At 45.3% G+C, this 14,342-nt stretch overlaps 1 protein-coding gene across 2 annotated transcripts in view; it reads left to right on the forward strand.

Moving 5' to 3' along the window:
- The window catches only part of BRD3 (bromodomain containing 3), a 106,397-nt gene that overhangs the window by 15,694 nt on the left and 76,361 nt on the right, over positions 1-14,342 (forward strand). For both annotated transcript variants that reach the window (XM_074016057.1, XM_074016058.1), the window contains one exon: positions 2,667-2,764. The gene's annotated coding sequence lies outside the window, so the exon portion shown is untranslated. The remainder of the gene's footprint in view (positions 1-2,666; positions 2,765-14,342) is intronic.

Here is a 14,342-nt window from a genome sequence, read left to right on the forward strand (position 1 = left end):
ACCTTGACTTGTGATAATTCCCACGTGTCAAAGGTGGGACCAGGCAGAGATCATTGAACCATGGAGTCGTTTCCCCCATACTGTTCTCATGGTAGTGAGTAAGTCTCGTGAGATGTGATGGTTTTATAAATGGGAGTTCCCCTGCACAAGCTCTCTTGCCTGCCGCTGTCCGCCATGATTGTGAGGCCTCCCCAGCCATGTGGAACTATGAGTCAATTAAACCTGTTTCCTTTATAAATTACCTAATCTCAGGTATGTCTTTTTTTTTTTTTTTTTTTTTTTTTTTTTTTTTTTTTGAGACAGAGTCTCACTCTGTTCCCCAGGCTGGAGTGCAGTGGGGCGATCTCAGCTCACTGCAAGCTCCGCCTCCTGGGTTCACGCCATTCTGCTGCCTCAGCCTCCCGAGTAGCGGGGACCACAGGCGCCCGCTACCATGCCTGGCTAATTTTTTGTATTTTTACTACTAAAAAGCCACTTCGCCCGGCTAGTTTTTTGTATTTTTTAGTAGAGACGGGGTTTTACCGTGTTAGCCAGGATGGTCTCGGTCTCCTGACCTCGTGATCTGCCCACCTTGGCCTCCCAAAGTGCTGGGATTACAGGCATGAGCCACCATGCCCAGCCAGGTATGTCTTTATTAGCAGCATGAGAACAAACTAATACAGACACCATTTGTTGAAAAGACTATCTTCTATTGAATTGCCTTTATACTTTTGTCAAAAATCAATTGAAAGAGATTCACTGTAGATCTAAGCATACACATGTGTTGAAAATAAAAGTATGGCCGGGCGCCGTGGCTCAAGCCTGTAATCCCAGCACTTTGGGAGGCCGAGACGGGCGGATCACGAGGTCAGGAGATCGAGACCATCCTGGCCAACACGGTGAAACCCCGTCTCTACTAAAAAATACAAAAAAACCAGCCGGGCGAGGTGGCGGGCGCCTATAGTCCCAGCTACTCGGGAGGCTGAGGCAGGAGAATGGCGTAAACCTGGGAGGCGGAGCTGGCAGTGAGCTGAGATCTGGCCTGCAGTGGCGATCCAGCCTGGCGACAGAGCGAGACTCCGTCTCCAAAAAAAAAAAAAAAAAAGAAATTAAAGTATGGCAAAAGATATTTCTTGCAAAGTAGTAACTGGAAGAGAACAGACGTGGCTATACTAATATCAGACAAAATAGACTTTAATTATTGCAAGAGACAAAGAAGGACATATTACAAAAAGGTCAATTCTGCCAAGAAAATATAAGAATTATAAATATAAATGCATCAAATATCAGAGCTCCAAAATATCAACAGAATTGAAGGGAGAAATAGCTCTACAATAACACTAGGAGACTTCATTACCACACTTTATTTTTTTTTTTTTATTATTTTTTTTTTTTTGAGACGGAGTCTCGCTCTGTCGCCCAGGCTGGAGTGCAGTGGCCAGATCTCAGCTCACTGCAAGCTCCGCCTCCCGGGTTCCTGCCATTCTCCTGCCTCAGCCTCCCGAGTAGCTGGGACCACAGGCGCCGCCACCTCGCCCGGCTAATTTTTTTGTGTTTTTAGTAGAGACGGGGTTTCGCCGTGTTAGCCAGGATGGTCTCGATCTCCTGACCTTGTGATCCGCCCGTCTCGGCCTCCCAAAGTGCTGGGATTACAGGCTTGAGCCACCGCGCCCGGCCATACACTTTAAATAATGAATAGAAAAATCAGACAGGGCCAGGCATGGTGGCTCATGCCTATAATCCCAGGAGTTTGGGAGGCCGAGGTGGGCAGATTGCTTGAGCCCAGCAGTTCAAGACCAGCCTGGGTAATATGGAGAAACCCTATCTCTACAAAAAATACAAAAATTAACTGGGCATGTTGGTGCATCCCTGTAGTCCCAGCTGCTCAGGGGTTGAGGTGGGAGGATCATCTGAACCTGGGGAGGTCGAGGCTGCAGTGAGCCGTGATCACACCACTGCACTACAGCCTGGATGACAAAATGAGACTTTTAAATAAAAACAAAAGCAAAACAAAAAAACAAAAAAAGAAGAAAAAAGAAAAATAAGACAGAAAATCAATAATGCAATAGAGAATGTGAATAACATTATCAGCCAGTTGGACCTAAAAGACATAAAGAGAACACTCCATCCAACGATAGCTTCAGGCAAAAATACATATTTTTCTCAAATGTGCATGGAACATTCTCTAGGAAAGGCCACAAAACAATTCTAAAATTTAAAAACATTGAAATCACAATAAAATGAAACCAGAAATCAACAGCAGAAGGAAAATGGAAAAATTCACACGTATGTGGTAAACACAACACAATTAACTAACCAATGGGTCAAAGAAGAAATAACATGAGAAATCAGAAAAAGCCTTGAGAGAAATGGATGCAAAAACGCAACACACCAAAACCTCAGACACAGCAAAAACAGCGCTAAGAGGGAAATTTATAGCTGTAATCACTTAACATTTAGAAAGAAGAAAGATGTCAAATCAACAGTCTACCTTTAGGAACCAGAAAAAGAAGAACAAACTAAACCCATGACAAGCAGAAGAAAAAAATAATAAACAGTACAGCAGAGATAAATAAAATAGAAAACAGAAAACAATAAAGAAAATCGATGAAACTAAAAGTTGATTCTTTTTTTATTTATATTCTTTTTGTTTGTTTTTGAGACAGAGTTTTGCTCTTGTTGCCCAGGCTGGAGTTCAATGGCACGATCTCAGCTCACCGCAACCTCCACCTCCTGGATTCAAGCAATTCTCCTGCCTCAGCCTCCCAAGCAGCCAGGATTACAGGTATGTGCCACCACGCCCAGCTAATTTTGTATTTTTAGTGGAGACGGGGTTTCTCCATGTTGGTCAGGCTGGTCTCGAACTCCCAACTTCAGGTGATCCGCCCACCTCAGCCTCCCAAAGTGCTGAGGTTACAGGTGTGAGCCACCATGCCCGGCCTCTTTTTTTTTTTTTTTTTTTTGAGGCGGAGTCTCGCTCTGTTGCCCAGGCTGGAGTGCAGTGGCGCAATCTTGGCTCACTGCAAGCTCCGCCTCCCGGGTTCAAGCCATTCTCCTGCCTCAGCCTCCTGAGTAGCTGGGAGTACAGGCGCCCGCCACCACGCCTGGCTAATTTTTTTGTGATTTTTAGTAGAGATGGGGTTTCACCATGTTAGCCAGGATGATCTCGATCTCCTGACCTCGTGATCCGCCCACCTCGGCCTCCCAAAGTGCTGGGATTACAAGCGTGAGCCACCACGCCTGGCCACTTTTTTTTTTTTTTTTTTTTTTGAGACAGGGTCTCATTCTATCACCCAGGCTGGAGTGTAGTGATATGATCATGGCTCACTGCAGCCTCGACCTCCCTGGCTCAGGTAATCCTCCCAGCTCAGCCTCCTGAGTAGCTGGAGCTACAGGCAAATGCCACCACACCTGGCTAAGTTTTTGTATTGTTTTGTAGACATGGGGTTTCCCAGTGTTGCCCAGGCTGGTCTTGAACTCCTGGTCTCAAGTGATATACCTACCCCAGGCTCTCAAATTGCTGGCATTATGGGCATGAGCCACCAAGTCAAGCCAAAACTTGGTTCTTTTAAAAAATGCTGCTTAATTCTTTTTCTTTTTTTCTTACTGTCTTTTTTTTTTTTTTTTAAATAGAGTTTTGCTCTTGTCACCCAGGCTGGAGTGCAGTGGCACGATCTCAGCTCACTGCAAACTCTGCCTCCTGGGTTCAAGAAACTCTCCTGCTTCAGTCTCCCAAGTAGCTGGGATTACAGGTACGCACCACCACACCTGGCTAATTTTTGTATTTTTAGTAGAGACAGGGTTTCACCACGTTGGCCAAGCTGGTGTCAAACTCCTGACCTCAAGTGATCTGCCCACCTCAGCCTCCCAAGGTGCTGGGATTACAGAAGTGAGCCACTGCGACTGGCCACGTAATTCTTTTTCTTACCTTATTGCAAGAAACTTCCAGCAAGAGTGGACCACCTTGCCTTATTCCAGGTCTTGGGAGGAAAGCATCAGTTTTGACTATTTGATAGGAAGCTGGCTATAGGGTTTTGGCTGACGCACTTGGTTACAGTAAGGAAGTTTCTTTACATTCCCAGTTTTAAATGGTTTTTGTCATTAACAGGTGTTGAATTTGTCAAACGCTTTTTCTTCATCAATTGCTATGATTACATGGCTTTTCTTTTTTATTCTGTTAGTAAGCTGGATTATATTAATTGATTTTCTCTTTTTTTTTTTTTTTTTTTTTTTTGAGACGGAGTCTTGCTCTGTCACCCAGGCTGGAGTGCAGTGGCCGGATCTCAGCTCACTGCAAGCTCCGCCTCCCGGGTTTACGCCATTCTCCTGCCTCAGCCTCCCAAGTAGCTGGGACTACAGGCGCCCGCCACCACGCCCAGCTAGTTTTTTGTATTTTTTAGTAGAGACGGGGTTTCACCGTGTTAGCCAGGATGGTTTCGATCTCCTGACCTCATGATCCGCCCGTCTCGGCCTCCCAAAGTGCTGGGATTACAGGCTTGAGCCACCGCGCCCGGCCTATTAATTGATTTTCAAATGTTAAACCAGCCTTGAATTCAAAGGAAAAAATCCCACTTGGTTGTAATGTATTAATCTTTTTTTGTATTGCTAGAGTTGATGAGCTAATATTATATTGAGGATTTTTGCATGTATGTTCATGAGACATGTGGGTCTATAGTTTTCTTGTACTGTCTTTGTCAAGTTTTGTATCAGGTTAATGCTCATCTTATAAAATGAGTTGGGATTTCCTCCTCTTCTATTTTCTGGAAGAGATTATGTAGTAGTTCTGTGGCGTGATCTCGGCTCACTGCAACCTCCGCCTCCCGGTTCAAGCAATTCCCCTGCCTCAGCCTCCCAAGTAGCTGGGATTACAGGTGCGCGCCACCACACCCAGCTAATTTTGAATTTTTAGTAGAGACAGGGTTTCCCTATGTTGGCCAGGCTGGTCTCGAACTCCCAAACTCAGATGATCCACCTGCCTTGGCCTCCCAAAGTGTGGGAATTACAGGCATGAGCCACCGCACCCAGCCCAAATATTGAGTATAATTTCTAATGGAACTAGGCCTACAGTTCTCTCTTTCATAAAATTGTACCAGCTACTTGGGAGGCTGAGGCAGGAGAATGGTGTGAACCCGGGAGGCGGAGCTTGCAGTGAGCTGAGATCCGGCCACTGCACTCCAGCCTGGGTGACTGAGCGAGAGACTGTCTCAAAAAAAAAAAAAAAAAAAACAAACATAAAATTGTAAACTAAAGTTTCAATCCTTTTTAATAGATTCAGGACTGTTGCAATTATCTATTTCTTCTTGGGTGAGTTTGGGTTAAATTATGTGCTTTTCAGGAATTGATCCATTTCATTGAAATTGTTGAATTTGTGTGTACAGAGTTGTTCATGGTATTCCTTTATTATTTTCTTTTTTTTTTTTTTTTTTTTTGAGACGGAGTCTCGCTCTGTCGCCCAGGCTGGAGTGCAGTGGCCGGATCTCAGCTCACTGCAAGCTCTGCCTCCCGGGTTTTTACGCCATTCTCCTGCCTCAGCCTCCCGAGTAGCCAGGACTACAGGCGCCCGCCACCTCGCCCGGCTAGTTTTTTTTTTTTTTTTGTATTTTTTAGTAGAGACGGGGTTTCACCGTGTTAGCCAGGATGGTCTCGAACTCCTGACCTCGTGATCCGCCCGTCTCGGCCTCCCACAGTGCTGGGATTACAGGCTTGAGCCGCCGCGCCCGGCCTTCCTTTATTATTTTCATCATGTCTATGGGATCCATAGTGATATTTTCTTTTACTTCTGATACTGGTCATTTGTATTCTCTCTCTGTCTCTCTCTGTCTCTCTCTCTCTCTCTCTCTCTCTCTTTCTCTGTGGGTCTGGCTAGAGTCTTATTAATTTTATTGATTTTTTTTCCAAATAACCAGCTTTAGTTTCACTAATTTTCTCTATTGTTTTTATTTTCAGTTTGATTGATTTCTGCTCTTTATTATCTCCATCCTTCTGCTTCCTTTGGTTTTATCTTTCCTTTCCTTTTCTAGCTTCTTCAGGAGGAAGCTTATATTATGGATCTGAGACCATTCTTCTGTTCTCATATAAACACTTAATGCTATAAAATTCCCTCTAAACCACGCTTTAGCTGCACCTCACATATTTTGATATGTTGTATTTTCATTGTTGTTACATGTGTTCTGATTTTCTTTGAGACTTCTTTGATTTCTAGGTTATTTAGAAGTGTGTTGTTTAATGTCCAAGTATTTAGGGAGTTTATATAGTATATTATTTTATATATATATACTATTTATATTTATAGTATATTATTTTCTATCCTTTTGTTTTTAACCAACGTGTATAATATTTGATATAAGTTTCTTAGAGGCAGCTATAATTGGATCATAGATTTTAATCTATTTATCTTTTGGGGTTTTTTTTTGGTATGTGTAGGCTATTTACATTTAATGTAATTATTGTATGTTTGGATTTCAGTCTACCATTATATTATTCATTTTCTTTTTTTTTTTTTTTTTTTTTTTTTTTTGAGACGGAGTCTCACTCTGTTACCCAGGCTGGATTGCAGTGGCCGGATCTCAGCTCACTGCAAGCTCCGCCTCCCGGGTTTATGCCATCCTCCTGCCTCAGCCTCCTGAGTAGCTGGGACTACAGGCGCCCGCCACCTCGCCCGGCTAGTTTTTTGTATTTTTTTTAGTAGAGATGGGGTTTCACCGTGTTAGCCAGGATGGTCTCGATCTCCTGACCTTGTGATCCGCCTGCCTCGGCCTCACGATTACAGGCGTGAGCCATTGTGCCCAGCCACTCCCAGCTAATTTTTATATTTTTAGTAGAGATAGGCCAGACTGGCCAGGCTAGTCTCGAACTCCTGGCCTCACTGATCCACCTGCCTCAACCTCCCAAAGCACTGGGATTACAGGTGTGAGCCACAGCACCCAGCCTAAAATAGGTGGATACCTAAATTGGTATCATAATCTATGTCAAATTAATATTTACCACTTCCAGTGGCATGTAGAAACCTCACCACCATATTGTCTCTTTACCCTCTTGCTTTTATATTGTAATTGTCCTAGGTATTAGATCTAAATACATTAAAAAAAATCCCACTACACAATGTAATAGTATTTTTCTTTCAACCATCATACACATTTTAAAGAATTTAGACAGAAATATCTATTTACCTAGATATTTACAATTTCTTTGCTCTTCCTTCATCCTTCCTGAAAAATATTTTTGCTGGATTGACCATTTCTGGGTTGAGAGTTCCTTTCTTTTTCAGGACTTTAAAAATATTGCTCTGCCAGGTATGGCAGTTCATGCCTGTAATCCCAGAACTTTGAGAGACCAAGGCAGGAGGATCACTTGAGCCCAGGAGTTCAAGACAAGCCTGGGCAACATAGTAAAACCTCATCTCTTCAAACAGAATTAAAAATAAAAATTGGCCGGGTGCGATGACTCACGCCTGTAATCCCAGCACTTTGGGAGGCCGGGGCAGGCGGATCACAAGGTCAGGAGATTGAGACCATCCTGGTTAACACGGTGAAACCCCGTCTCTACTAAAAATACAAAAAATTAGTCGGGCGTGGTGGCGGGCGCCTGTGGTCCCAGCTACTCGGGAGGCTGAGGCGGGAGAATGGCATGAGTCCAGGAGGCGGAGCTTGCAGTGAGCCGAGATCGTGCCACTGCACTCCAGCCTGGGCGACAGTGAGACTCTGTCTCAAAAAAAAAATAAAATAAAATAAATAAATAAATAAATAAAAATTAACAAGGTATGGCTAAGTAGCTATTTTCCAAGATACTTGGGAGGCTGAAGTGGGAAGATCACTTGAGCCTGGAAGGTCAAAGTTACAGTGACCTATGATCAAGCAGCTATACTCCAGCCTGGCAACAGAGCCAGACTCCATCTCCAAAAAAAAAAAACAAAAACAAAAACCAGGCACGGTGGCTCCTGCCTGTAATCCCAGCACTTCGGGAGGCTAAGGCGGGCAGATCACCTAGGATCAGGAGTTCGAGACCAGCCTGGCAGCCTGGTCAACAAGGTGAAACCCCGTCTCTACTAAAAATACAAAAATTGGCCAGGTATGGTGGCGCACACCTGTAGTCCCAGCTACTCAGGTAGCTGAGGCATGATAATCACTTGAACTTGGAAGGTGGAGGTGACAATGAGCCAAGAATGTGCCAGTGCACCTCAGCCCGGGCAACAAAATGAGACTCTGTCTCTAAATAAATAAATTAAATTAAATAAAAATAATTTTATTTGAAATGTTGTTCCACTTTCCTCCAGCCTCCATGGTTTCTGATGAGGTATCTGTTATCATTCAGTTTTTTCAATATTTTTTAATAAGGGTTATTTCTTTGTCACTGTTTTCAAATTTTTTTTTTTCTGTAGCTGAGCATAGTGGCTCACACCTGTAATCCCAGCATTTTGGGAGACTGAGGCAGGGAGATTGCTGGAGGCCAGGAATTTGAGACCAGCCTGGTCAACATAGTAAGACCCTGTCTTTAAAAGAACAAAAAAATTTTTTTTTATTTGTCTTTAGTTTTTGGTAGTTTTTAAAATTTTTTTCATTTAATTTAATTTTTATTGACAAGGTCTTACTCTGTCACCCAGGCTGGAGTGCAGTGGTGCGATCATAGCTCACTGCAATCTCAAACTCCTGGGTCCAAGCAATCCTCCTTCCCCAGCCTTCCCGGCAGCTGGGAATATAGGCACACACCACATACCAGGTTAATTTTTAATTTTTTTGTAGACATTGGGTCTCACTATGTTGCCCAGGCTGGTCTTGAACTTCTGACCTCAAGCCATCCTCCAAGTGCTAGGAACTGCTAGGAACCCAAAGTGCTAGGATTACAAACATGGGCCACTGTGCCCAGCCAGTTGTTTTTGTTTGTTTTTTGAGAAGGAGTTAGGCTCTTATTGCCCAGGCTGGACAGCGGTAGTGCAATCTAGCTCACTGCAACCTCCACCTCCTGGGTTCAAGCAATTCTCCAGCCTCAGCCTCCCTAGTAGCTGAGATGACAGGCATGCGCCACCACGGCTGACTAATTTTGGTATTTTTGGTAGAAATGGGGTTTCTCCATGTTGGTCAGGCTGGTGTCGAACTACTGACTTCAGGTGATCTGCCTCCCTCAGACTCCCAAAGTGCTAGGATTACCGGTGTGAGCCCCTGTGCTCAGCCCAGCCAGATTTTGGTAGTTTTATTATGACGTCATTTCTTGGTGTGTGTTTTTCTGTTTTGTGTTGGTTTGGTTTTTTGAGACAGAGTCTCACTCTGTTGCCCAGACTAGAGTGCAGTTGTGTAATGTTGGTTCACTGCAACCTCCGCCTCCCAGGTTCAAGTGATTCTCCTGCCTCGGCCTCCTGAGCAGCTCGGACTACAGGTGTGCACCACCACACCCGACTAATTTTGTATTTGTAGTAGAGACGAGGTTTCACCATTTTGGTCAGGCTGGTCTCAAACTCCTGACCTCTTGATCCGCCCGCCTCAGCCTTTCAAAGTGCTGGGATTACAGGCATGAGCCACCGCGCCCAGCTGGTGTGGGTTTTTTTGTTTTTGTTTTTTTAAAGTTTAACCTATTTTAGTTTCCCTCCATGTATTAGTCAGGGTTCTCTAAAAGGACAGAAGTAATAGATGAATGTATGAAGGGAGTTGATTAGGAGAACAGACTCACACCATCACAAGTTGAAGTCCCACAATAGGCCATCTGCAAGCTGAGGAGCCAGGAAGCCAGTCTTGGCTGAGGTTTTGAGTCTCAAAACCTCACAAGCAGGGAAGCCGACAGTGCAGCTTTCAGTTTGTGGCCAAAGGCCCAAGAGCCCCTGGCAAACCACTGGTGTAGGTCCGAGAGTCCAAAAGCTGAAGAACTCGGAGTCCAATGTTCGAGGGCAGGAAGCATCCAGTGCAAGAAAAAGATGGAGGCCGGAAGTCTCAGCAAGTCTGCTCTTCCCATGCCTGCTTTTATGCTGACAGCGGATTGTTTGTTGCTCACCCAGATTGAGGGAGGGTCTGCCTCTCCCAGTCCACCGACTCAAAGACTCAAATGTGAATCTCCTTTGGCAGTCCCCTCACAGACGCTCCCAGGAACAATACTTTGCATCCTTCAATCAAGTTGAGGCTTAACATTCACCATCACAGTCAGCTTCTTGAATTTCTAGGTCAGTTTATGTCTTTTCCCCAATCTGGGGAGTTTCCAGCCATGGTTTCTTTGTGTGCATCTGAGCCCTGCCCTCTCTCCTCTCCTGGGACTATACTGTCAGGAATGTTAGAGCTTTTGTTATTGTTCCACAGGTCCCCGAGGCTGTTATTTTGCTTTTTCCGGTCTATTTTCTCCCTGTTGTTCAAATTGGGTAATTTCTGTCTTTCTTTCTTTCTTTTTTTTTGAGACGGAGTTTCGCTCTTGTTGCCCAGGCTGGAGTGCAATGACTTGATCTCAGCTCACTGCAACCTCCACCTCCCAGGTTCAAGCAATTCTCCTGCCTCAGCCTCCTGACTAGCTGGGATTACAGGTGTTTGCCACCACACCCAGCTAATTTTTGTAGTTTTAGTAGAGATGAAGTTTCGCCATGTTGTCCAGGCTGGTCTCAAACTTCTGACCTCAGGTGATTTGCACACCTCAGCCTCCCAAAGTGCTGGGATTACAGGCGTGAGCCACTGCGCCCAGCCAAATTGAGTAATTTCTATTATTCTATCTTCCAGTTTACTATTCTTTCCTCTCCCCTCCGTTCTGCTGTTGAGTCTCCACCCACTGAGTTTTAAATTTAGGTATTGTGTTTTCCTTCCTTTCTTCTTTCCTTCCTTCCTTCCTTCTTTCCTTCCTTCCTTTTCTTCTTTCTTTCTTTCTTTTTTTTTTTTGATGGAGTCTTGCTCTGTCACCCAGGCTGAAGTGCAGTTGTGCAATCTCGGCTCACTGCAACCTCCACCTCCCGGGTTCAAATGATTCTCCTGCCTCAGCCTCCCCAGTAGCTGGGATTACAGGCACACACCACAATGCTGGGCTAATTTTTGTATTTTTAGTAGAGTCAGGGTTTCACCATGTTGGCCAGGCTGGTCTCGAACTCCTGACCTCATGATCTGCCTGCTTCAGCCTCCCAAAGTGCTGGAATGACAGGGGTGAGCCACCACGCCCGGCTGTTACTGTGTTTTTCAATCCTAAAATTTCCATTTGATTCTTCTTTATATATTCCCTTTCTTTGCTGAAACTATTTTTCATTTGTTTCAATTGTCCATAGTTGCCTATCGGAGCCTTTTTGCGATGGCTACTTTCAAAGCTCTGTGAAATAATTCCAAAGTCTCTGTCATATCAATGTTGGCATCTATCAGTTGTCTCTTTTCATTCAGTTTGAGATCTCCCTGGCTCTAGGGATGATGAGTTGTTTTCAGCTGAAACCTGGACATTTTCGTTATTACGCTATGAGGCTGTGGCTCTTACTGTTTTTTGTTGTTGTTTGAGATGGAGTCTTGCTGTGTCGCCCAGACTGGAGTGCAGTGGTGCAATCTTGGCTCACGGCAACCTCCGCCTCCTGGGTTCAAGCGATTCTCCTGCCTCAGCCTCCCAAGTAGCTGGGATTACAGGCGCGCGTCACCACACTCAGCTAATTTTTGTATTTTTAGTAGACCCGGGATTTCACCATATTGGCCAGGCTAGTCTCGAACTCCTGACCTCAAGTGATTAGCCTGAGGCTATAGCTCTTATTTAAACCGTTTTATCTGGCTTCCTGATACTTCTCTGGCAGGGGAGAGGTAGGAGGGGCACAGGTGCATTCTGCCAAGTGGAGGCAGAATCCAGCCCCCAGCTGAGCGGGATGCTCTCTGCTGCTGCTGAGGGGTAGGAGTCTTGGCTTCCTCGTAGGCTCCAGGGATACCTCCCTGGCTAGAAGGGCCTCCAAGGACGCTGCGGTGGGACAGCAGCCTGGTTACTGCCCAGCAGGGATGAAAGTCCTGACTCCCTAACTGTCCTTCTCCAACCCCACCCCACAGCGTTTGTGTGTTGCTGGGTGGGGGTGAAGGCGGAAGCCTTATCTTGCCAGTCGGCCTTCGCTGGTCTGGGCTGGTGAGGTCACAGTTCTTTGTGTGGTGTTTGGCGGTGGCAGAGGGGCTGTCGTCTAGAAGTTTTCAGTCTTGCCAGGCTGTCCCTTTTCTGGTCCCTTGGCTAGAGAGGACAGGCTTTGGGGGAGCTTTTTTTTTTTTCTTTTTGAGACGGAGTCTCGCTCTGTCACCCAGGCTGGAGTGCGGTGGCGCGATCTCGGCTCACTGCAAGCTCCGCCTCCCGGGTTCACACCATTCTCCTGCCTCAGCCTCCCGAGTAGCTGGGACTACAAGCGCCCGCCACCACGCCTGGCTAATTTTTAGTAGAGACGGGGTTTCACCGTATTAGCCAGGATGGTCTTGATCTCCTGACCTCGTGATCCGCCTGCCTCGGCCTCCCAAAGTGCTGGGATTACAGGCGTGAGCCACGGCGCCCGGCCTTGGGGGAGCTTTTGTGTCTGTGGCCATTGTTCATGTCTGAGTTTCTGGCTTTTTCATCCCAGGCCGGAGGCAAAAACAAACAAACCAACTGCAGGGAGTGCACTGCCCTTGAGGACTCCTTGGGTAGTTTTCAGCTGAAACTTGGACATTTTCGTTATTATTCTGTGAGGCTAGCTGTCTTCTCTCTGCCTGTCATAGTCTTCTTATGTTTGTTTTACATACAGTGGTCAGTTTTTAAAGTTGTATTTAGCAGGAGAAATAAGGTGAAGTGTGTCTGTAGTCCAGCTTCCCAGAAGTCATTTAAATTTGATAAACACCAAGTAGCCTTCCAAAAATGTTGGTGGTTCATCTTCCTTAAAATTTATTTTTCTTATTTATTTATTTGAGACTGCATCTAGCTCTGTCATCCAGGCTGGAGTGCAGTGGTGTGATCTCAGCTCACCACAACCACTGCCTCCCGGGTTCAAGGGATTCTCTTGCCTCAGCCTCCCAAGTAGCTGGGACTGCAGGCACCTGTCACCACGCCCAGCTAACTTTTTTGTATTTTTAGTAGAGACGGGGTTTCACCACGTTGGCCAGGATGGTCTCGAACTCCTGACCTCAGGTGATCCGCCCGTCTCGGCTTCCCAAAGTCTAGGGATTACAGGTGTGAGCCACCGTGCCTGGCCTATTATTCTTAATACATAATAGATGTACATATTTTCAGGGTACATATGATAATTTAACACATTCACATGTTGACATAAATGTGTATGAATTTGATATATTCATATATTGATGCATATCATGATATGACCACATTGATCATATCAGTGTAATTAAAATATCTGTCACCTTAAATATTTGTATTTTATGCTAGAAATATTTGAATTATTCTCTTTTACCTATTTCAAAATATATAATAGATTATTGTAGACGATAGTCACCCTGCTGAACTCTCAAACACTAGGTCCTATTTCTTCATATCAAACTGTATATTTGTACCCATTAATTAACCTCTCTTCATATCCCCCTCCTCCCTACCCTTCTTGGCTGCAGGTAACCACCAATCTACTGTCTGTCTTCATGTGACTCACCTTGTAGCTCCCACATAGGAGGGAGAACACGGGATGTTTGACTTTCTGTGCTTGGCTTACTTCACTTAACACAAGGACTCCAGTTTCATCCATATTGCTGCAAATGATAGGACTGCATTCTTTTTATGGTTGAATAATATTCCATTGTGTAATATATACACATTTTCTTTTTCTTTTTCTTTCTTTTTTTTTTTTTTAAATTAAGATGAAGTCTTGCTCTGTTGCCCAGGCTGGACGGCACTGGCAAGATCTTGGCTCATAGCAACCTCCTCTTCCCGGGTTCAAGCAATTCTCCTGCCTCAGCCTTCCTAGTAGTAGCTGGGATTGCAGGTACACACCACCATGCCTGGCTAATTTTTGTATTTTTTTTTTTTTTTTTTTTTGAGACGGAGTCTCGCTCTGTCACCCAGGCTGGAGTGCAGTGGCCGGATCTCAGCTCACTGCAAGCTCTGCCTCCCGGGTTCACGCCATTCTCCTGCCTCAGCCTCCCGAGTAGCTGGGACTACAGGCGCCTGCCACCTCGCCCGGCTAAGTTTTTGTATTTTTAGTAGAGACAGGGTTTCACTGTGTTAGCCAGGATGGTCTCGATCTCCTGACCTCGTGATCCGCCCGTCTCGGCCTCCCAAAGTGCTGGGATTACAGGCTTGAGCCACCGCGCCCGGCCTAATTTTTGTATTTTTAGTAGAGATGGGGTTTCACCATGTTGGCCAGGCTGGTCTCAAACTCCTGACCTCAGGTGATCCGCCCACCTCAGCCTCCCAAAGTGCTGGGATTACAGGCGTGAGCCACCACGCCCGGCCCATATACACCTTTTCTTTATTCGTTTATCCAT

This window comes from Macaca fascicularis, chromosome 15, assembly GCF_037993035.2.
Source record: "Macaca fascicularis isolate 582-1 chromosome 15, T2T-MFA8v1.1".
Classification (NCBI taxonomy): domain Eukaryota; kingdom Metazoa; phylum Chordata; class Mammalia; order Primates; family Cercopithecidae; genus Macaca; species Macaca fascicularis.